The following is a 23,764-nucleotide window of genomic DNA, read 5'->3' as shown; positions in this document are numbered from 1 at the left end:
TGCGAACGAAATCACTGTGAAATACTGCAATATTTCTCGCACGTTCGCGCTCTATGTGTAGAAGAGGAGGCCAAAGTAACTGTTACTACAACGTTCAAAATTTGAGCATCTGTCCAGGACAGTTTAATAGACTTAGTTCTCCCAGGCTATAGGATATTCTTGACATTCTTTAAGTATAGAGCTGCAACTGGGGGCACTTAGGCATACATATTCTTCGAAAAACGTGCTCCTATGAACAGGGACAGGACTGAACGGAGTTCTGTGTGGTCTGTGCTCCGTCCAGCCCTGTCCCTGTGCATAACAGTGCGTTTTTCCGAGAATATTTTAAGGTCGCTTAAGCGACCTAAAAATGTTTCTTCTTGCATGGCTAACGCAAATTTCAATGCCCTATAATGGCAACAATATTTGTGACCACTTCCACAGTTCTTATGACATTCTATGGCCACCACTTCGGCGGTGATGTATGGTTACCTTATCGCCACGCCAATTATATGTACCCTCCAAGTCAATTTTTGCCGTCGCTGTAACGGTCGTCGTCACCCAAAGTTGCTCACACAATGTCTTACATTCTAGACAAAATTCCTGCTCAGAATTTTGAGAATGGCAGCATATAGGCCCCGACTTAGGAGGGTCTTCGGGGCCCGGCCCTCCCCCCCCCCCCCCCCCCTCTTTCCTGGCAATGCCGAAGCATACCCCTATCCGCAACTAAAATGGCATTACCATAGTTTTGTGACCCAGATAATCTGAGGATTCTTTTGACTTGCCTCAACCTTCTCACTTAAATCTTTATTCTGGCGAATAGCTGACTGCATTATTCTTGGTGTGGACGTAGACGGATTTTAATTCGTACTTTCGCTTTATTTCTGCAAATCCTGTCAGTAGGAGGACAAGCGCATTAGATGTTGCAGCGGCGGTTGCCTATCCGTATTTTCTCACTTCAACGTTGTTTTAATTTTCCACTGTACACACCATGCACATACACAAGTTCTTTAAATATATACAGGGGACAAAACTTATTATATTTTTGAAAGAGAATGAGGTAGCCAATGCGCAATTATTTGTAAGGGTATGGATAGCCGATGCCTAGAGAATGATTATGTTTCTGTATGTTCCCCTCGCTTCAAAATGTTTTGCGTGCGTTTTTGTCCGTCAAAAAAATCTGTAGACATCAGTGACCCCTTCCAGAGAGTCTTTTATCGACGGCGTGTGAAATGCACGTGAATAATATGTGTCTCAGTATCGCTTCTCTTTACAGTAAGCATTGCTAACGACTCATGAAAAACACGCGTCTAATAACTTACATCTATTAGGAATAGAAACATCGCTCCTTGCATGCAGAGGCCATGCATACAGGTATATACAGGGTGTCCCACTTACGTATCATGCACCAAGATTTTAAAAAAAAAGCAATGTGTTACTCGAAGCAAACCTAGTGCATATTGTTTCCAGTACAGTGGAGTAGCGGCGAGTAATTTTTTTCGTTACTGAGATATAATTTGGGAATTGTAAATAATTATGTACCAAGAGACGTACTATCCTAATGGTCAAAGTGTCAACGAGGTATTTGTAGGCCCAGCCAAGGGACACCTAACTGCGGTATTTTCAGCGACGCACTAAATGCGTACTAATTTTTTCCGACTCATAAGTAAACCCAGCGAAATATGGAGAATGCCACGTGAATGCGCTTCCATCCGCATCATAAAGCAGCGCCCTCAAAAAGGCTCCCTCTGAGTTAGCCAGAACAAAATAAAGGCAATAAAAAAAGACATCGTGATTGAGCTAGTGCCGAATATGCTGAAGTAACACGTCGCGTTTGATGTTGGTTGGAAACAACCTGTGATAGCTGTTGTCTTATTGTAAATAGAGTACACGGATGACTTTTTTTTTTACCGCGAAGCCTATCACCACAAAAGCGAATTGACTACGTCAGTGCAAACGTTTCAAGGTGCGTTTTGTTTCGTCCAAGTCGCCATTTCTTTCTCTAATGAGAAGAACGCAAAGAAGATCCTTCACTTGGGAGCTGCAAATAGCTTTAAAAGGAAGGCCGCAAATATATATCAGTCATGGAAGTGCGGTAGTATATCAAACGCATCGACTATTATCAGAAATTATGAAAACCTGAGACAAACCGGCATCTTCAAGAAACAGCGGTGGAGGACTCCATCGTGGAGTCCTAGCGTATGCACGGGTGTTCAAGCATTTAGGGCGTCAAGCCCTCGCTAGAGTGCGAGACGTGGCCGCCCAGGTGCCAATTTCCGAGTCATCAGTTTGTAGGATTCTAAATCACTCGGCCTTTCATCCGAGCCACCTTAACCAGTACCATTGCTTGGAATATAGGGACCCGTAGGATCGTCTAGATTTCTCGAATTGGGTCCTCAAAAAAGCCGACGAGTCACCGAACCTTTTGAGCAACATCATCTGCACAGATGAAGCCAATTTTCACAGAAATGACCAGGTTAACTAGCACAATGCACACTTTTGAAGTGACTACAATCCACACTTGGTAAAGCACAATCGGCGCCAGTACCAGTGGTCGCTCAATATGGGGTATGGATATAACGCCGGTGCTATAATCGGTCCCATCTTTGATCACACATTGTCTGGACAGCGTTACGTGGACGATATCCTTGAAGGAGTGGTGGATGAGTTTCTTAGAGAAGTCCGGCTGTCACGTCTTCCTCTTCTGTGATGTCAGCAAGATGGGGCACCAGCAAACAGCAGCAGCCGAGCACTGTTACGATCGGCCTGCGGTGGCTGGCCATCTTCGGAGAAGCGACCTTTGAACCCTTCCCAGCCCGCTGCGACGACTCGCTTTCTAAAGACAACAATGGGCTGCCTCAACAGCCAAACGGTGCCGGGATGTCTAGCCACGTTCGGCGAGCCGAGTATTGTTAGTCGATTCGCTGTCGCGTTCACGGTTTGCTTGGAGCGAGATAACTCCTGGAAGGGGATATTTTGCTGTGCTTTCCCACGGGCCCCAGGAGTCGTCACAATCAATGGAAAGACGCGGCGGTCACTTTGCGGGATCAGCTCTGGGATCAAGAGACGCCTGCTCGGATCAAGACCTCTGTTTACAAGAACCCTCTCACCTCGGTGTGTTCAGTGAAACCAAAGTGCAGAAGTGAGTGTGTGAACCCTCCCCCTCAAAGGAGGGTCGACGACGATGACTTTGTCGAGTCCCGGCCACGGCGGCGACCGCATTTCGATGGGGGCGAAATGCGAAAACACCCGTGTACTTAGATTTAGGTGCACGTTAAAGAACCCCAGGTAGTCAAAATTTCCGGAGTCCTCCACTACGGCGTGCCTCATAATCAGAAAGTGGTTTTGGCGCGTAAAACCCCATAATTTTTACCGATGACTTTGGACGCGCCCATTGGTCGAAGGTTGAACGGCAGTTTTCCCTCACCTAGCGATCTAGGGAGGACAGAGTGTTTTTAAGCAGACGTTTCTGGCTCTTCGGTATGCATTTTCTTTCAGTCATGCTAGACTGATGAAATGTAACGTTCTCCACCCTTCATGTCGACATTGTAAATAAATCCCATATTCCTCGTTCTCGATGAGAACAAGTCCCTCCCTTCAACAACGTCCTTAGCATGGATGCGTCGGACGACGGCATGGGGCAGCTACCATTTACTTTATGCCCGACCCAAACTCTTACAGCGTTAAACTGGCTGGATGCGGCTTTTCATGCGCAATAGATTGAAAGCGACGGGCCTGTAAATTTACCGGCTACGTAAGCTGACCTCTCTCCAGTCGATTTCTTCCTTTGGGGTTTTGTGGAATATCATGCTCACATGATAGAGACAGACGTCAGATTAGCTCAAGACAAGGATAACGGATGTCTGCCGTAGAATTCCAGAGTCGGTCATCAAGAAAGTCACTGAAGATGAAATCAACTGGACTTAGTACTCCATAGCTGAAGAAGAAGACCTATTCGAACACGACATAGATCTAGGCAGCAGCTGGAGTTCAACGACACTTACGAATCCATAGGTAAGGGCACACTGAAATCTGATTGATTTCTTTTTCTTTTTTCATTTTTGGGCAGGCATCCCGATCGCTAGTTCGGCTCATTTAGAAGTGGCATATTTACTTTCTTTAACACATCTGCCCTACATTTCCTCTATAGGTTGGTCTCTTCCCAGTCTGTTTATTTCAGTTTTATTTTGTGCCATCAACCTGTTGTTGCAGCAGGTATACACTCTCATAAAAGCTAAAACCGTCACTTTAATTAGGCTTTGGTCCGAAGCAAGTTTCTCGCGTGAAATATAGTCGCGCGCACTCTTTCGACGCGGGGCTAGCAAAGCCAGGATTTTGAAACATTCTATGCCTATTACATTGCGTTTCGCGTTTCGTTCGTGATCAGAGCGGTGCTTCGGCCGCGTTATCAACGGGTTTTTGTTAACAATGTGATGAGTCGTTCTTGAGAGACGGATAATAAGTGCGACGTACACATGAGAGGAAGGAATAGCTGCAAATCCGCAAAACCCGCTGTTGGTGCTCTTTCCGTACCATTATCAAAGTGATGCGCTGCCTCTTCGGGGTTGCGATAGGCAATGCAGTTGCTTTGAATTAGCTTATTTGAGGGCGCTGCTGTATGATGTGGATGGGAGCGCATTCGCGTATTTCGGGAGGTTTAGTTGCCAGTTGGAAAAAATTGCACGCAATTAGTACGTCGCTGAAAACGCAGCAGTTAGATGTTGTTCGAGGGTCCCTGGAGGTGCCTACAAATGCCTCATTGACGCTCTGGTAATTAGGACAGTACTTCTCGAATTACATAATTAATTGCAATTGCCGAATTAAATCTCAGTACAGAAAGAGTTACTGGCGGGTACTGCACTGTACTGGCAATAATAATTCACGTAACGCAACTGCTCTTTGTTTAAGACTTGGTACATGATAGTTGGGGTACCCTGTGCAATTCACTCAGTAAGCGAAATGAGGCAAAGCCAGATTCGCTCGAAATCAGAATCAACAGCAATAGGGCGCAACCGCGCTTATTCGCGGACTCACAGAAAAAGCAAAGAGAGAGAGAGAGAGAGGCTGCAGTTTCGCAAACGCGAAGCAGTATTAGTTAGAGCGAAATATACGGCAATTACACGAAGGTAGATAATACCACCGAGAGACGCCAGATTCTTGGTGGTGCGAGAGGACTCAGGCTGTGAAACTGGACTGTCCCCTACTATGAGCTCTTGCAGATTCTCATTCTCATATCAGGTCGTCACTTCAGTGAACAATTCTTCGAAATCACACGAAGTGTCTTCTATATATATATATATATATATATATATATATATATATATATATATATATATATATATATATATATATATATATATATATATATATATATATATATATATATATATATATATATATGTTCGCGGGGCTGCCTCATAGGCTGCCACTAGGCGGAAAGGGCTGGGGTCCGACCACCTTTCCGGACACTATATATATATATATATATATATATATATATATATATATATATATATATATATATATATATATATATATATATATATATATATATATATATATATATATATACATATATATAGATTTATATATATTTATATATACCACCACCACCTTTCCGGACACTATATATATATATATATATATATAGTGTCCGGAAAGGTGGTCGGACCCCAGCCCTTTCCGCCTAGTGGTAGCCTATGAGGCAGCCCCACAAACAAATGTCATAAAACAAAACAAGGACGGCACATCTTTTATCTTAAATCTTATTGAAAGTACGAAACAATAACAGAGGTCGTACCTGTAACTGGTGTAATTTTATTGGCGCGGTTGTGCACCATCTCGGTGATCGACCGAGGAAAGAGGTTTGAAAGATACCTGATACGGAATAGAAGTGGTAAAGTTGCTAAGAAAGACGTTGGTTCAAATTAACAAGCATCAATGAAACTGTCCGGTGGCAGGATTCAAACAGGGGACCCCTAGCCGCAACAGCTCGTCTTTAAACACTCAGCTTACGTTTATTTCAATTCATACTTCCGCAACTGCTACGAGCCTTACACTTCGTGAAATATTCTAACATCTTGATATCGCATTCATTGCTTCGCCTTTATGGCGAAACTATAATTTTTTTCGTTCACCTATTAAATAGTCCTTCTTCTTGCATTTCAAGACCTGCGCCAAATCAGTTCTCCAGAAGACCGCGAGGCAGAGGAAAGTCTACAAAAGGAAGAATTAAAATTGAAATTTATGCAAAAGAAAGCGAGCCGAAGCATGGACAGAACCTGCCGTATTCCTATGTCACTCTTTTTCTTCCGTATACAACTGTGCAAGGATTAGTAAGGAGCATTCAAAGACGGAAGTGGTTGGAGCGCCAATCGCGCTCTATGGAAAGCGACCGAGCACAAGGAAAATGGCGTCATCACAGTTACCCTGCCACCTTTCCCCCCGAAATGAAAATGAGCCTGTAGCTACCACTGTCACCCCTAGCCCCGAACCTGATCAATATAACTGGGCACCTTATACAAGTCGACCGTGTTTTACTTCTAAATGAGCACGACAAGAACAAGTCGACCCACATTAACACACACATGACTTTTTCCTCCCGGAATGCATTGCGCGCTTAATATGGACGGATAAAGATAGCTGTGTTCGAAATACAAGCAGATGAACGACAGAGAAATGTTGGAATCGCCAGAAAGCGTTAAAGATATCGTGCTTTGTGGCTTCTGTAAACATGTATTCACAGATCCCATTTGGTCTCCTAAATTACAGATATTAAATAAACATAACATCAACTTTCACCTAATGTTTGTATCTACCAAAACGCTGGATCAGGCAAACTATAAGTGCCTAACGACAACACAGAAAGAGGAAGTTCGACAAAGAAAATGGCAAACGAAGCTGTTCTACACAACTCTTGTCAACAGCACCACAATGTGAGTGAAAAATACCCTTTATCCAAACAGGCAAATCCCAACTGGAATGCATGCGCTTAAAAAATAAAGAAGTGCTGTGTATATGCGTGTAACTCATAGAAAAAGAACTCGCAAGCTTTCGTCACACGCTGTTCCATCTGAAAAAAGCTTCACTAAGGCATCGTAGACGAGGTCATGTTTACAGCGGGGTTTCGAAATCGTAACATCAGCCAGAAGAAACACCTTAGGAAACAGATGAAGCTTATTTTTGAAGCATCCACGTTGTTTTTACTCTATGTACTCTATCTATCTACAAGACGTTTTGGAAATACTTGATTGAAGGCCATTAAGAACAAGGATAACAGAGGATCATTTGATATACCTGGCCGTTGGCGCGTAAAGTGTCCCTGGTAACGAATGCAGCAGATGAGCATAACATGAATCAGGACCTCATCCGGCAACTTCTCACGATGGTTTTACGAATAATACAGAGACAACTTGGACATTGCATGATATCCACACGAGGAAATAAATGTTCCTGTTTCGTAGTCAGTCCCTTAAATCAATGAAGAAGTACTTGTATTTAAGCCAAGTAGCAGAAGTTACCCTGATCGGGGGAAGGAAATCGCTATATGAATAAAAATAGATTCTGGGCGCAGTTGCCCGTCACAAGGCAACCCTGGGGAAGTACTTGTATCTCTGCTACACGTGTGTCAACAGGGTAATAAATGAATTATGTGTACACAAGCACACATTACTACAGTATTTGTTTAACGTTATACCGACGCACTAAAAATAATAATTTCCTTCTGTCTGACTTTAAAGAATTAATTGGCCGATTTCTTTCCCGGTGACCTTTTTCAGCAAAACGTCATCGTTAATATTGGGAATGAAGAGGTCAAGTGATTGTTACGTCTTTGACAACGTACTAACAGCCAACGATCCAAAAGGTATCTTACTTATTGCATTGTTCTGCGTTATCTTTTTCTTTCGAACAGCACGCCGCCTACATCAGTGAATGAGTTGCCCTTAAATAGGACGCTGATTAATTTCCGTTGCGTAGCCATGAATGTTGTCACGAAATGACGGCCGCATGCAGCCGTGCAATGATGCGGGAAACCGTACATAAATTCCGGGCTCGTTATTTTGAAGGAGTTATGCTCTTAAAACGGAAGAAACGATTCGGTTACGGTGATATAGGTTCTCTCACTGCCCTCCGTAATCGGGATTACTGCGATTTCTTCGTCATTCTACATTTTCGAATGTGATGGAATGGTCGTTACAACTACAGAATGTAATTACACTCACCGCACCGAGAACATCTTGCGCGTAAGTGGGAGCATGTGATAGAAATAATATATCGGTGAAACAAGAACTTTTCGCCCCGAAAGCTAGGACATTTGGCTAGTTAGGCCGTAACTATACGTTGTACTGCTCTGGTGCCTCCACTTCGGCCAATGCATCCTCAGCCACATGAATTAGTATTAACTTCACACTACACTAAAGGTATCCGCCGGTTGCGCATACGGAGGCGTCAGGGTCTGTTTGACGAGCACCGCACACTTGTCCTTCCCGTCGACAGCTTCTGATCCCTCCTCCGGACGCGTTGATCCGCACGCGTACGAAATATGGGCCGACCGGCCTTGTGGGCCCACGGGTAAACCGCAAATGAGGCAGTGCGACAGGGTTTAGCTAGACTATTAGGTGCCCCCGTGCGGCATCTCGAGAACGGGGTAGAAAATTTCTTCTGCGATCTGTCGAGACATGATGTCGACAAAACTGGGAAACTTCACACGGCATATTTCCTTTCACAGGGGGTCCAACTCCAGAAAAAGCAAGTGCCACAGAGTCAGCCAATTCCTTCCAGGTCGCCTTTTGACAAATATTTCACATGGGCTTTGGTAACCGGTGGCCTGTGGAGCTGGCTGAGGGAAGGGAGCCACCGGGGCCCCGATATATTTTGAGTACGGCCAACCATGATGAGTGTTCCCGGGGTGCCGCCTTATGCCTGTTTCACATGATGCGACTGCAACGACGAAAATCGGTGCTGTCGCACGCGTCGCAATGCGATTTTTAGAGGGCTCATTTCACATGATTGCGATTTTAACAATGCGACTGGTGCGACGCCCAGGGTTGCTTAGTGCCAGGTTTCGTGGCACACGCTGCATAATTCATTTATTGTAGTGAATAAAACGTTTACACTATAATATTATTGACTTCTTTTGATTATAAGCAAATAATATGTACGTTTACTCATTTAAAAACGTTAGTTAAGATTTGTCTTGGGGTGCGCGACGGCGGTTTCTGTAGTTCAGTGCGACATCGCGCACGTAAACAGCTGTTCGTAGGTGGTTCAGCGGTGTGTGTTGCCTTATCTACCTTCTATGACCGTTTTGTTCTGCCTGTGCTACAACAATCTGCAAGATGACCTATCGACAAGTTCATATAGCTACCCTCACCGTATATGCAGTATTCGGAATTCGGCTGCCACGAAGTTGTCGTGTCAGCCCAACAAGATCCTCGCGCTACCCGTGCTCGGCGTCAGCGTCTAGAGAAATGATGCGTGTATATTGCCTGTCATTGCGCATATGTGGTGCCTGCTCCTAGCCATATTCTTACGCCAAACGCAACAAGAAGCACCAACCCGAACGCCCGCGTGTGCCGCTGAACGAAGCCTCAAACGATCTGTGTGATTACGACGTGGAATGAAAATTGTGTTGTGAAATTCAACCTTAGCGCTAGCCTGGTTCGTCCATCGCCGTGCTTGCGCTGCGAATATATATATGGGAGCCCCCTCTCAATATTTCTAAAGGCGCAAAAGCCGACGCATCAAATGTTTCGAGCAGTTACCGTCACTTTTGTAGAAACCTGTACGTTGTAACATAGCATTCTAAAAGACACGCTTCTCGTCCACTTTGTTGTCCCGTGTCTCGCGCTGGTAGTATACTCGGAACTTCTAACAAGAAGACCATATCAATACGCGCTATTCATAATGCAGGATCGTAGGCCCACGGCAGGCGCACTTGCCGTAGAATTTTTCAGCTTTCTGCTCAGCCTCGCACGCCTCTCACGGTTAGCCTGTTTTGTGGAAATAAATATTATTATATTATTAATGTTATTAGATATTATAGTTTCTTCACTGTAATTTATAGCAATCGTCCAGATTTCTTAAGCTAGTCATGCATTTAACCTATATTAGATCAACATTGTTACGACATGCTTATGGGAGTCATTTCAAACTAGATTGCTCAGCCAGAGAAAGTACAAATGCAAGCCTCAATGTTTATTCCAATTTGGTATTCCTATACATTATATTGTCAGAATTTTATGCCTGCTTGCATTTCCTGCAATTCAATGTTCAGAGCTGGAAAAACTGATTCCTTTTCTTGCTGTCGAATGGCTGCTTCAATGTCGATAGCAAGCTATAATTATTCATTTCGAAAGTGTTAAGCAATGACTATATGTCTAAGCTTATCAGTGCGTTTTTGTTCCACGAACACTTTTAAGTTTTCTCTCTCCCTCTCATTGACAGCCATGGAATGAAACCGTTCACTTTCATATGTATCAGAATGCAAACATTCTGAAATTTGTCTTGAACATTTGTCTGCGTCCTATAGTGTGCATGTTTGTATTAAGTTCTGGGGTTACAATCGCAGTGATCTACACATATTGTTATATTGCAAGAAACAAATTTATTTCACTTTGTTTTCAAATCTACAATGTGGCCATGCAGTAACGACTGCATTAATAAGCAAAAAAGAAAACTGCAGATTCAGTGTACGTGTTGGAATCTATGCGAAGTGAAGTTTTTGTCAAGTGGTCAATTAAATGCTGTTAAAGTAACTGCGATATATACCATTTGTCTTATTTTCAACAATCCAACTTGTCATCTTTTGCAAGGTTTGCTTATGCACCGCATAGGTCACAACCTTAATGTCATGTAATCTTTATGCATTACACTGTTCACAAACCATACCGAAACGCAAACAGCAGTTAATGTAGATGCACGCTGCGAGACATCAACACAGTGACGTTTGTTGAGCAAGGAATGGTGCGAGGTGTTTGCAGATGAATGAATGACGTGCTTATGTACTTATTTATTTATATACCGCGCAGGCTGCAAGGTTGTAGTATTATGCAAGGGGGAATAAAAAAGTTGTTACAAAAGGAAGAAGGGCACAACGTTAAGAAAAAAACAGCAAAAAAAAGCAGTACCACTACATTGCACCAACTAGCCCAACGTGTTTTACTGGCACATTATACAATACTTAACAAACAATAACAGAAAAAGTTACTGCCCATGCACCCTGTACAGACGGTAAACCAGCGAAGCTGAAATGTGCAGCCCCGGTTTTTATCACTGGGTTAATACCAATGGCTTATTAAAGTCATATTATTGGTTATGTCTGTGTTTCTTAATGAGGTTATGCACATGTTTGGCTTGGGTTTATCACATTGTTTATTTGGAATGCTGCACATTGCACTTTGCAAGATCACCATCTTCGAAAGTGCAATGAGCAGCGGTTCATTGTGTTAATCCAGGTGGTCCGTCGAAGTCTTTCTGAATTATGTTACGCATTTGTGTTTTGTAATGCGTTAATCATAATGTTTATGACTCAGTTATGCACTGTAGTTACCAAGTGACACACCGGGGCTGCACATTTGATTTAATTAAATACAGGGACACATTTTTGAACCTATAGGGAAGTCTGAGAGAGACTTCTGCACGCGCGCTCTGCTGCTAGAGAGAAATGACGTCACTATCGGTGTAGCCATTGGCCCGCCACACCTTTGCTGCAAGATAATTATGACATCATGATCTTGTCTTAACCCCGTCCCACTCTGTGTCCCTTCCTTGGAATAATGCGTAGATAAATGTTTGTGTTAAATGCATAAGCAATTTCTATGTCTACCCAACAAGAAATGTCTCCGTCCCTCATGTAAGACGAACAATGGCTCACAACCCCCGAAACAATGGCTCATACCCCTACGCTAGGGTTCTTGTGATCGGACCATGAGTGTTTCGCCTAGGCATATACAGCTTCACTCTAAAAAGAATGAACACCTTTCTGCTAGATACCAAGATAATCTCATGAGGTGTTCTAACAAATGAAAGTTTATTGACCATGCCGAGTAAATGCTGGTCGACAAGCAATAAATCGAATTTGCACAAAAAGCAGAAGCAAGATCTGATGCGTGTCCATACAGATCCCAACAGGAAACGCATCCATCTCTGAAAGTGTAACAGCGGCCATGCTGACACAAGATTCTCCCAGTGTATTTGCATCTACAGCATCCATAATTTCTCTAGGCAGCCGATCTCCACAGAATGCTAGCTTCTTCCTCTACAATGCACTCTCCACATCTGAGCGTGCATCGTAGAGGAAGAAGCTAGCAATCTGTGCAGATCGGCTGCCTAGAGAAATTACGGAAGCTGTAGATCTAAAAATGTTGGGTTAATCTTGACATCACGGCCCCCGCTAAAAATGGATGCATTTCCCGTCAGGAAATGCACATGAATTTTTGCTTCTCCTTTTTGTGTAAGTTCAGTCTATTGCTTGTCAGCGAGCATTTACTCGGTGTGTACATTAAACTTTTGATTGTTAGATCATCACGGTTTTCTTGTTTGTCCTATGTGTTCTTTGGTGCCATTTGCAGCCAGGCTATTCGTTTTTTTTTTAGACTGCAGCAAGTCACTTTAATAGCCCTCATGATACCTTATAAAATCTTTTATTTGGCCAATGTAGCAAGAATTTACAGTGTGAAGCAGTAAGAACAGGGTATGCTAACTTCTAATTAAAAGGTTTATTGTGAAAGTGCAGTGATCTATAAAGGTTACCACAAAGTAGTGCAGCAATAAAACCTGATAAAGACTAGTGCTTGATGAAACCAAACATAAAAGCAGGAAAGGGGGAAAATACGTATAGATATACAAGTCCAGGGGAAAAAAACAGTGATGACCAAGTGTGCAAGTGGCTACCTTCCAGGAAACTCATTTTTTCCCCAATGGCATGGAACTGGAAGAATGTGCTTGCATTGCATAAGCAAACTGTCAGTCTGTCTATTGGAATAACAACAGTGTTTCTTGAAAGGTGCTGGCATGCAGGATTGGCAATTGTAATTATTTTTTCCTGCACTTGGAATTTTTCTCTATTTTCTTTCTGTAGCATATTTATTTATGTTTGGCTGCATCAAGCACCAATTTTTATCTATCCTTCAATGATGTCTTTCTTTTTATGGGGAAAATTCGGGGAAGGCAGGAGATGGAAATTCAAGACGATGAGCAACATGATAACAAGGTGAAAGTAGGAGCCAACGTTTCCACACGTGGACTTTGAAGAAGACAAGTCCACTTGTCGAAACGTTGGCTCCTGCTTTCACCTTGTTCTCGTTTTGCTCATCGCCCTTTTACAACTCGCCACATTTTTACAAATGAACCTCAGTTGAAAGTTAGTCCTCATCCATATCTAGTGTCATCCTGTTGATACTGCTCCATGCTATGCACTCTTGCAACATTTGTGTGTGTATGTGTGCACACGTGTGGATTTGGATGCGAGATCGGGCCCTTGGGCAGAGGTATCATTCTTCTCCTGTGCAGCCTTATGAATTCATTAACTATACTGCAACAGAAATGCAATGGACAAGAACGAAGTGAACACACAGAGCGCTTCGTTCTTGTGTGTTGTCTATCTGTTGCACTTTAGTTAATAATGAATACACACAAACTCATCTAGTTTTCAGTTATTATGTCAGGCTTATAAGCCCGCTTGTGTCCTGGAATAACTGCATGGCTATGTATCCTGTAATTTAATTTCTGGCCATGTGCTGGCAAGTCGCGTGTTAATCTCTTGATTTTCCTGACAATCTTGTGTGATGTGCAGGCCCAGACAGTTTCTGGTGAATCCATGCAGGGTGTTGTGCAGGGTGTAATCTGCATTACAAGTGCTGCTTTGATTGCTTTCCGTTCAGCTTTTCTAGGTGTAGGATGACCTAAAATGGTACTCACTTATATGGGGTTTAGTTTTATGTAGTGTCATACTACTGTTACACTGCTATTGCCAGATCAGTGTACTATATGTGCCTTATGTTTGCTTGCATCTTCGTGATTAGCAACCTCCTGTGTTTGGCAGCTGCATATAATCTCCTGGCCTAATTGTTTGTCCCCATATTTCACGGTATGGGCCTGTTGTGTTTCAACTTCACGTACTCCCGAGGTTGCCTTTCTGAAGGGAGGGGTGTTTGCATCTCATATGCTAACTGGCATAGTATCTTGGGACGAGGTTCTGAGCTCTTGAGACAAAGAATTTGTGCTGCAGGCTGCAACTCTACTCTGTCTAGGTGCTTGTTCGTTAGCTCTTTCTCATAGAGGTCTTCAAGCATGGTACAGTTGGAAAGACCTGTTATTACTACCCGATGCCTGTATTCGATGAGTTGTCTTTTTTGTGTGCTGTTGGTAATTCATACCGTACCATACCTTGGACACAAGCACAGCATCTGCGATTTTCTATAGTATCCGCTCGCCCACCCCCGTTATTTCGAGATTATTCTTTTCACCAGGTGTGGAAGTTGCGTCCAGGCATTGCATAATTGTTTCACCCACATGCTGGCTCTGCCGTCATGGGCTTACACTAGCTGAGGATTTGTGGATGTTGACTTGCGGGCATATTTGTCCAGCTATGTGGATCACTATGTGCAATCTGGGGTAGTTCTTGATTCTAGTCTTTCTTTTTTTCTGACGTCGATATGAGCTGACTTATCAGAAAGCGAGAGGCCAGACTAGCCAAGAAAGTCTGCAGTGTTGTCGAGGGCTTGTTGCATCATTTTTGATTTCTGTATAAGATAGCTTTCCCACAGACTGTAATACACCATAGGCTGTAGTGTTTCTTGTAGTATGCCCGTGTTGTTGGTGTGTGTGGGCTAAACGTACCTCCAACTCTCACCTGGAATTTTCTGTCTTTCAGAAAGTTAGTTTAAGTGTTCTACCAGAAATGTTTTTGCACATCGTTCCTCTTATTAGAGCAGCATGAGGTACTGCTGTTAACCCTTTAATGACGAGACATATAAATACCGAGAAAACATGTTTATTGTTCTATCTAAATATGCAAAACACGTCAAGAGTAAGCATAATCAACAAAAAGAAAAAATATTTTGCAGAAATTTTTCAGCAATAGAGGGCAAACCCCAGGCAGGAAACTGGAAGTGGGCTTCACCCCATTGAAGCCACCTAGCTTTATTTTCTATTTGTATAGACAGCTCTTATCATATGTGAACCAGAGGTGCCCATTTCATTTGCTTTACATCAGATGTGCGACACCAATGCAGCTGCATACGTTGCATTGGCCTGTCTCCTCTGAACTTGCTTGCACAAGACAGTGAGTCACGTGCCAAACTTCTTCTTCCTCGTCCAGTGTTCCTGCTCTAAACCAACAAATTGACAACCAACAACGCTTGCTGCTTGTCATTCAGTGTTGGCCGAAGACATTTAGCTAGAAACTTCGTACTCGATACTTAAACTCGACAAGAAAAAAATTCTTTTTTGGTGTGTTGCCTGTAGGCAACACTCGTCAATAAAGGGTTAAAAGCCTCTTCACTCTGTTCATTTTTTCATAAGCGGTATTACACAATGTCCTGCAATAAAGTTTCTGCTGCTTATGGCCCACTCATATCTGCCAGAAGGGACAACTCTTGAAAAAGGTTTTCTTTGTGCTATGTGTGCGACGTAGTATGAGCATTCATGCCTTGAGATTTATACATCTGTATAACCAGCTTCTTGACAGAGTACTTGCTATACCTGATCATGCTTACTTGTGCAGTGCTGTTGAACAATACATATTGATGCAATGAATATTTACACACTTGAATTATCACGAAAGATGGTTGTTTTACAATTCTGCGCTTTGCTTTCTATTGGTGTTAGATTTTGCATAAGCATGCCCCCCGTGCAATAGCATTTTGAAGTGTAAGGGTTCAATAAAAGGTGATGAACTAAATCTAAGTGCAAGAGCTTTTTTTCGCACCTATGACTCCCATCGAAATGCGACTTCCATGGCTGGCAAATCAATCCCTCGCCTTGTGTTAGCAGCAGAATGCTATAGCCACAGTGGCAGGTGAACAAATTGAAGAACAATATTTCTGTCTATAATTTTTTTTCTTGCCTGTATGTAAGTAAAGTTTGGAATAAGTTTGTCATTGCAAAAAAGCCCAGTTTGTGTTCTTTTATTGAATAAACCACATATTGTGTATAGTTGAAATGCAGAAATTTGTTCTAAAATCCTCAGGTGATATATGTTCTTGCAAGTAGCATGGTATTTCATTACTTACAAAGATAGTAATCGCAGCGGATATCGTTATATGGGTTTACACACTAATATATGTGATCACAAACTTATTAGAAACTTACTAGAAACATGTAAGGCATGAATGTTTCTGCACACTTGACCAGCTGTGAACGTGCAAGAACTGCTTGTAATGGCTGACTTCACTGCACAGTTTAGATTTACTTTTCTTCAGCGTGTCGTTTTATACTGTTTTATCCACACAAGAACAGGGCGTTTGCCTGCTTTTCGCATTGTTGCACGAGTTCTACATAATTGTGCAGGAGGGTACGTTGTCACTGTATTTACTTAATCTACTAGCTGTGCAGTTAGTTACCTTGCAGAGCAAGTGTTCATACAGATGCAGTAAGGATACAAAGTCCGCAACATAGTCAATGTTTATTGGTTTCTGTGCAAGAAAAAAAAATTCTCCAGCGAAGAGGTGCAACCAAACGTGCATGTAATATTTTATTCAAGCCACGGATTTAATGCTATCGTAGCAAATTCATTACGATAGCCTACACTTTTGCTCTGTCAGATTTAATAAGAGGCAAGATAAGCTTTCAAGATGCATCGGGAAATTCGTGCTTGAAAACCGACAAGAAAATGCAACTGAACGGTACCGCGTTCAGCGCAACGTTGAAACTTCGGGTACTTTGCTGTCTTGTCATTTGCCCTTGACGAGGTTGAAATAATTCAAGCTGCTCCGTAAGCGCGATTTTTGCATGCTACTCAAAACATTGTAGCGACCTCGTCGTCTGCTGGGGATCGAACACCTCCTAGCACTGACAACTCGCAAAGGCGTACGAAGCAAACGTGAAAATGCACTTCATTTGCTGTGCAGAGTGTCAACAAACGCATAGAAATCGGAGAATGCAATCTGCGGTACAAGTTTTTTATTCTCCCTTCGCGTACGTACCGAATTCGACGATCCACGTCTCCGCGTATTGCACTTGTCGATCGAGACGCCATTTTCCAAAACAAACCAGCGAAATAGCTCCTTTGGCAGCTCTCCGCGCAATTTCGACGGAAAATCGCAGCGATCGGTGCGACGGTGCGACTGTGCGACCAACCGGTTGGTCGCAGCCGAAAATCGGGGGGTCGGCACTGCGACTGCGATTTCCATCGCAAACGACGGAAATCGCACTTCCGGTGCGACGAAAATCGCATCATGTGAAACAGGCATTACACGCGGCCGCTCAGGCCAGGCCCGCCTTGTGCGTCCTAATCAACATGCAAAAAAAATGCACGCAGCATTCGCTCAATTTCGTCGGTGGCACTCTAGCCGATTGCATCGTCGCTACAGGTCCCACATGAGATGCCGCGATGGTGCGCCAGCTGTCGGAAGGTGACTGCTTCTAAAAGCCGCCTGTGTTCGTTAAACATTTCAATTGCAACATGCAACAATGCTGTTTTGCCCCGATATCCAGTGAGATGAGCGCCTTCGAGCCAACGAACAAATTTGCTGACAGCTCTGGGAACGCAATCACCGAGTCAATGTAGAAAAATAATCTGAAAGAGAGGGAATAAGAAAAGTTGTTTTATCCGGCGTGCCGGGTAGTCTTAGCTTCGGGGTCTCCAACGGCGGTTCGCCGCTGCAGATTATAACCCTTATTGGTGCGCTCACCTTCCGCGGACCGTGTTAAGCAGGGCATGTCGGCATTTAAATGAATCTCACGCTATGTGCGCCTAGCATCCCATTAAAGATTTCTTAAGCACGTACGACCACCAATGTATCTATGACAGCGAAGTTGCCTTTCCTTGTTTTTCAGGTACAAAAATACGGCACTTGTACAGCAAGATTCTCTACACCGACGAAAAGACCTGCATATTACTGTGGTCACGGGGTTTTGGTAATATCTAATAATGTTCCTGTTTTTGACACTTTTGTAAAGAAAAGCGGGAAAAATGCAGATGCTTCATTTTAACGCAATGTATTGAACCCTGTTAACTTTACGAACACATTTCAGAACGCATTTTATGCTCTCACTGATCCTTCTTGACCGGTAACTTGTTTGTGAAGGTGACATGAGCAAACACCCGGGAAGCTCCTATGTCGGGATGTAGGGTATTTTTTTTTTAGATCATACTGAATTTTTAAAAATTGGTTCTGGCAGAGAACACGTTTCTAGTAATTTAGCTCGCTTACTCAGGCAGACATTACTTGAACGAGAAATCAAAATGCATAATGGACATATCAACAAAAATTCCCTATTTAAGTTTCAAATTAATTACTTCGCGGCATATATTGCAATCTACGAATTGCAGCTGCTGAATTTTCACGAATTTTCCGGATGTCACCAGTTTCGGTGCATCAATTCCCGAAGCTGGCGACGGAATAGATTGGCGTCAGAGTTACGTTTGTGCTCGAGTGCATAAAACGACGTTTTCTTGAAAAAAGAGTGGAATAACAGTGCATTTTTACCGCAAGTGTGGCAGCTCCTGACTCGAAACCTGTGCCATATTCAGTATTGTCTCCAAGTGCACATGCCTTGCAAACTCACCGGCTACCATTCCCAAATTGCAATATACAGGGGCCGTAAGGTATTTATTTAAAAGATAATAAGTGAACCTTTTTTTGTTTAAACAACTGTGCATTCTGCGAGTAATGTCCACCGGTTCGAGTAATTCAGCTAAAGGAATACAATGGTGCCATATGCGACAGGCGATATTTAAAATCTTCGCATGGTATCAAGATAAAATAACACCCCGTATATAGGTCGCCTTGTGCACGTCGTCTGCAGGTCGTCGTCTTGTGCAGAAGCTATTACAGATGCGATAAACGGTAATTAAAACATTGGACCTATAAAGAAAAGAGAGCGTGCTGGATATAGTGTAACCAAACATTACGCTTAAGCTAACTTATTGTGTTATATCAGGTTCAGTTTACTCATTCATAACCAATTTACACAAATTGAAAGTTCGCTCCAGTTAGCCTTTAACTAAGTCCCAACATGGCTAAATTTGTAGCTGTATGATAATATTTAAACTAACCACCAACATCTACCAACGGTCGTTCCTGTCCGGTATCGCTGATGAAAGGAAAGGGGGAGAAATAATATATTTGCTCTGTGCGCCAGACGTAACACTGCAAGTGAAGCAGGAGGTTGCAGGCGTATAAGAGCTATATGCGAGCACAAGCTTGGAAGAAAGCGCGAGCGGCCCGCGATGTTTGCATGCAATCTGTCGGTGGTCCCCGACAACTTGTCAAAACCTGTCAAAGGACACACCCACAAATATCTGTTCAAAATACCATTTTCGGCATTCTAACCAGCACGTGGCGTACTCCAGTGCACAAGAGACACATCGAAGGGCCCCACAAAAAACTGTTTACGCGTCACATCGGCGTAAGCGCGATTTCTGTCTGAATGTATCCACTCATACGGGCAGCCGAAATGCAACAAACTATTTGCGTAAAGCTTATCCAGGGTTCCGATGGCGTGCCACTGTCTTCTGAGTAGTATGTTGTCACTATATATTTCATGCGTTTAACGAAAACAGTTCCGAAGCTTCGCTGCATACACCCGGCAGGCAAAAAGCGGGAGGGACGACAGAGCGCGCGGTTGCATTCGACGCACCGAGTGCGCTTAGACGTGATGGCTGCAGAACACGCACGGCTTTTCGGGGCAACTTGGGGTTGCACTTGTCTTGTTAAGCGACACTTCAATAACTGTCTCTCGTCCTATGGTTAGCAAAGATGGCAGAATAGAGCTTTGGCAGCAGTTAAACGAGACACGTCCTATACCTGGGTGGCTGCAAAGGAAGCACGCGATCGACGATGTTTTCACCATCAAGATTCCCATAACGCCTTACCGACGGCCCCTTGAGTGCGCGTGCCACTTTATAATGTCGTCTATTGAAGGTCTCGCGATAATGCAAGCAGTGACGTATCCAGCTCATCCGTGTGCGTCCAATGAAGTTGAGCCGAGTTAAACAGAACAAACATTCACCGCGTCCAGGAAACTAATCGGCGAATTTACGTCGTCTCGTCAGTGCCATCTGCGTTCCTCGAAAGTTGCCGTCCGCAGCCGAGCCGAGCCCGATTGTGAAAAAGTCGGCTTTTAAACATTTTTTTTTTGCGTTTGGTAGTATTGTGCGTTTGATTGGATATAGCATGATAAATTGCACTTAACAAAAGGTCATAGAAGATGACCGACGCAGCAGAAGGCGAATACAACCAAGTCACTGATAGGAACGGATTAAAGGACAATTACATGGCAGTGGGCGTGGATGTTCGAATGGCTGAAATGCTGCCGTTTGTGATTTCGAGCAACACTAGCACTCGAGTCGAGCGGTAACAGTTGTGCACTCGAGAGAAGCGCCACTAGTACTCGACTGAAGGACATTGAGTGTACTTGGGAGTAAGTACACGTAGTAAGGGGATATTTATATATTTTTTCTCCTGTTTCAGGGATGAGTCTGTGCTCTGGTGTTTTTTGTTATTTTTATTTTTTTAGGGACTGTGTGCAAGAGCGCATATTTTATAACGTGCGCACCTCAATTTCTTTCTGAGTCTGTTAAACTTGTGCAAAATTTTCTTCAATTTTTTTCCTTGTCTTGATGTTTATTTTTTATTTTTCTTATTCATTTCAGTCATAATTTTGTCAGCTATGCTATTATTTCTGAGTGAGTGAAGTAACTTTATTTTGGTCCAGAGAAGACGCAGGGGAGACCCCGCGCCACCCGGCTAGTCCCACGTAGGGACCGCCAAGCCGAGCTTGACGGCCCGGTCCCGGGCACTCTGGACGGCCAGGGTTTGGTCGCTGAGTTCGGGGCTGCCCAAGAGCGCAGCCCACCAATCCTCGCTGAAGGAGGAGCCGATGGCTTCACACCCCCACAACACATGGTCCAATGTTGCCCTTAGTCCACAGGCAGGGCAGTCCGCACTGGGGTATCTTTCGGGGTATATGGCATGAAAAACCGCGAGGTTAGGGTACGCACGGGCTTGTAAAAGTCGAAGGGTAACCGCCCGCGCCCTACATAAGGCGGGGTGCGGGAGGGGGAAGACCCGTCTTGACAGATAGTAGTGCGTGGTGATCTCGTTCTTGTACAAGTTTCTTGTGGCGATAAGGATTAATGGACAATACACGTGGTGTCACTGTCTCTCCTGCGCGCATTGCATCTTATGAGAGATGCCTGTCTACTCTCTGTATAAGTTTATTCATTCATTTCAATCTTTTCTAGGGTACCATGTCTGGGCCGAACAAAAGTATGTAAAAGAGCATAAGGCAGTTCCCTACATATGCGTGCTACTGTATGAAATATACGCCGGTATATTGAAGCACTGGATATACGACTGGGATGTCTGCCCTAAGAGCACGAGCAAGAGTTCATAAGACAGCTCGTATTCACAGAAAGAAATGACGTGTGCGCGTCTATGCTTTCAATAGACAGGTGCTTCGGCTTTCTTGGCTTTTGCGTTTTGTTTATTAAATGCGTACGCATTTCTATGCCTACCCAACGAGAAACCCCTTCTGTCCGCCCGTCCCTCCGTCCGTCCGTCACGTGACACAATCGCTTTCAAGACGTGGCCCATAGCAGTAAGAGAATCGACCTTCGTGCTGCATGTCGCTTCAACGCGAACTAAGCGGCGAGAACAAAGAGCGCGCGAAGCTATCAGCCCTCGGAGCGCTGTGTCCCCGTCGCAGATCGCTTTCAATATCGCTTTCACCGGCCGCCGCAGCATGGTTGATAATGGTCCGCATGAAGAGGAGGCAGCGTTAATGGAAGCTTGGGGTTTTACGTGCCAAAACCACGACCTCATTACGAGGCACGCCGTTGCGGGGGACTCCGGGAATTTCGACCACCTAAGGTTCTTTATCGTGCACCTAAATCTAAGTGCGCGAGCGTTTTCGCATTTCGCTCCCATCGAAATGCGGCCGCCGCGGCCGGGATTCCATCCCGCGACCTCGTGCTTAGCAGCCCAACAACATAGCCGCTAAGCAACCACGGCGGATAGGAAGCAACGTTAACGACCACGTCTACGTACGAGGTCTACAAACGTGACACTGTTTAATTAGGTCAAGTACTACAGCACGCAGCAGCCAGTACTCATCTTCCACGAAGCAGCCGCGTCATCACAACGCACCATTATCCAATTTGAAGATAAAGAAGAAGCGCAACAAGAAGAACCAAACAAGAGAAGGCGTACATAATAAATGTTGTATATATTTGCTTCATTTACAAGCTCTCTCTCGTCATTTCATACCACGTCCACATCCTATGGGAGTTATCTATAACGTGAGAAGACATTGCTACTACCCCCCTCATCTTCGTCCTCTCATGCCGGTCTCAGTTACCATTTCATTATTGCAGCCACGCTTCTCCTTTTCACGAATTTTTCGCGGTATTTCTCGCAATAATTTATTATAATAATAATAATAATAATAATAATAATAATAATAATAATAATAATAATAATAATAATAATAATAATAATGTTTATTGCCACACAATATACAAAACAACACAAGCAGGCCGGTATAAGCCTTAGTTGGCTTGTAGGACCGTGCCAATGAATATGATAGACACGGCAAAAAGATGTACATAAATTGATGAGGCATGAAGAAAAATTTTTATTTTTATTTTTATTATTGTTATTATTATTATTATTATTATTATTATTATTATTATTATTATTATTATTATTATTATTATTATTATTATTATTATTATTATTATTATTATTATTATTATTATTGAAACATACAAGCGCACAAAGGAAAGAGGGAGGGAGCAAGCTGACAATTGCCACCGAGAGGGGCACAACGCCGACCTTTTCCCTATTTCCTATTTTCCTATTTTCGGGAGCAGGGAATAAAAAGAGGAGAAAAGCAGAATAACATAGGAAACAAAGAAATAGGAAATAAAGTAAGAAATAAACAAATGACAGAGACACGGACAAAAGAAAGCAGGAACATGGAAAAAAATATCTATGAACGGGAGGCCAAATCAGTTTTCTGCATGAAAGTTAGCAAGGCTCTGTGGGCCTGGCCGCGTTGTGCAGCCCTTCACCTCGGAAAATGTCAATCGCCAAGGGTCGTACACTAGAGTCCCATCAGTCCATATTCCTTAATTAGCAGTGCACGTTGCGTGACGAATGTGGGTCACTCCAATATATGGTGTTCAAGTGTCTCACAGGAGCAACAGGACGTACACGACGAACTGTCCACACGTCCTGTGGCTCCTGTGAGACACTTGAACACCTTGTATTGGAGTGTCCCACATTCATCACGCAATGTGCACCGCTAATTATGCCAAACACAGCAGCATACGACGACAAAACAGCAGGCGATTTGTAGCAAATGCTTGCGCAACATTTAGATAACTCCCACAGGAGATTATGACTGTAATTTTTATTTCTATTTACCTTACTTGGTTGATCATATGTCGTTGCGCATCAGTGTTTTATGCAGTTTACAATGTGCGTACTATTTTCTTTAAAAAGTATAGACCAGATTGAAATCAGGTGATCCGTCCAGCGGGCAGAAACGAAGCCCATCCAAGGGATACCGTGTGTCAGCCATCTCGCGTTGCCGCGAAAATACGACAGTCGCT

At 43.5% G+C, this 23,764-nt stretch overlaps 1 protein-coding gene across 1 annotated transcript in view; it reads left to right on the top strand.

Moving 5' to 3' along the window:
* Window positions 1-21,620, top strand: part of LOC135921308 (uncharacterized) — a 151,307-nt gene extending 129,687 nt beyond the window's left edge. The window contains exons 7-10 of the transcript XR_011511419.1: window positions 6,751-6,914; window positions 7,758-7,843; window positions 17,980-18,060; window positions 21,392-21,620. The gene's annotated coding sequence lies outside the window, so the exon portion shown is untranslated. The remainder of the gene's footprint in view (window positions 1-6,750; window positions 6,915-7,757; window positions 7,844-17,979; window positions 18,061-21,391) is intronic.
* The last annotated feature ends 2,144 nt before the right edge of the window (window positions 21,621-23,764 follow it).

Source organism: Dermacentor albipictus, chromosome 1, assembly GCF_038994185.2.
Source record: "Dermacentor albipictus isolate Rhodes 1998 colony chromosome 1, USDA_Dalb.pri_finalv2, whole genome shotgun sequence".
Taxonomy (NCBI): Eukaryota; Metazoa; Arthropoda; class Arachnida; order Ixodida; family Ixodidae; genus Dermacentor; species Dermacentor albipictus.
Note: the sequence above shows the minus strand (reverse complement) of the source record. Positions and strands in the feature narration are given on the sequence as shown.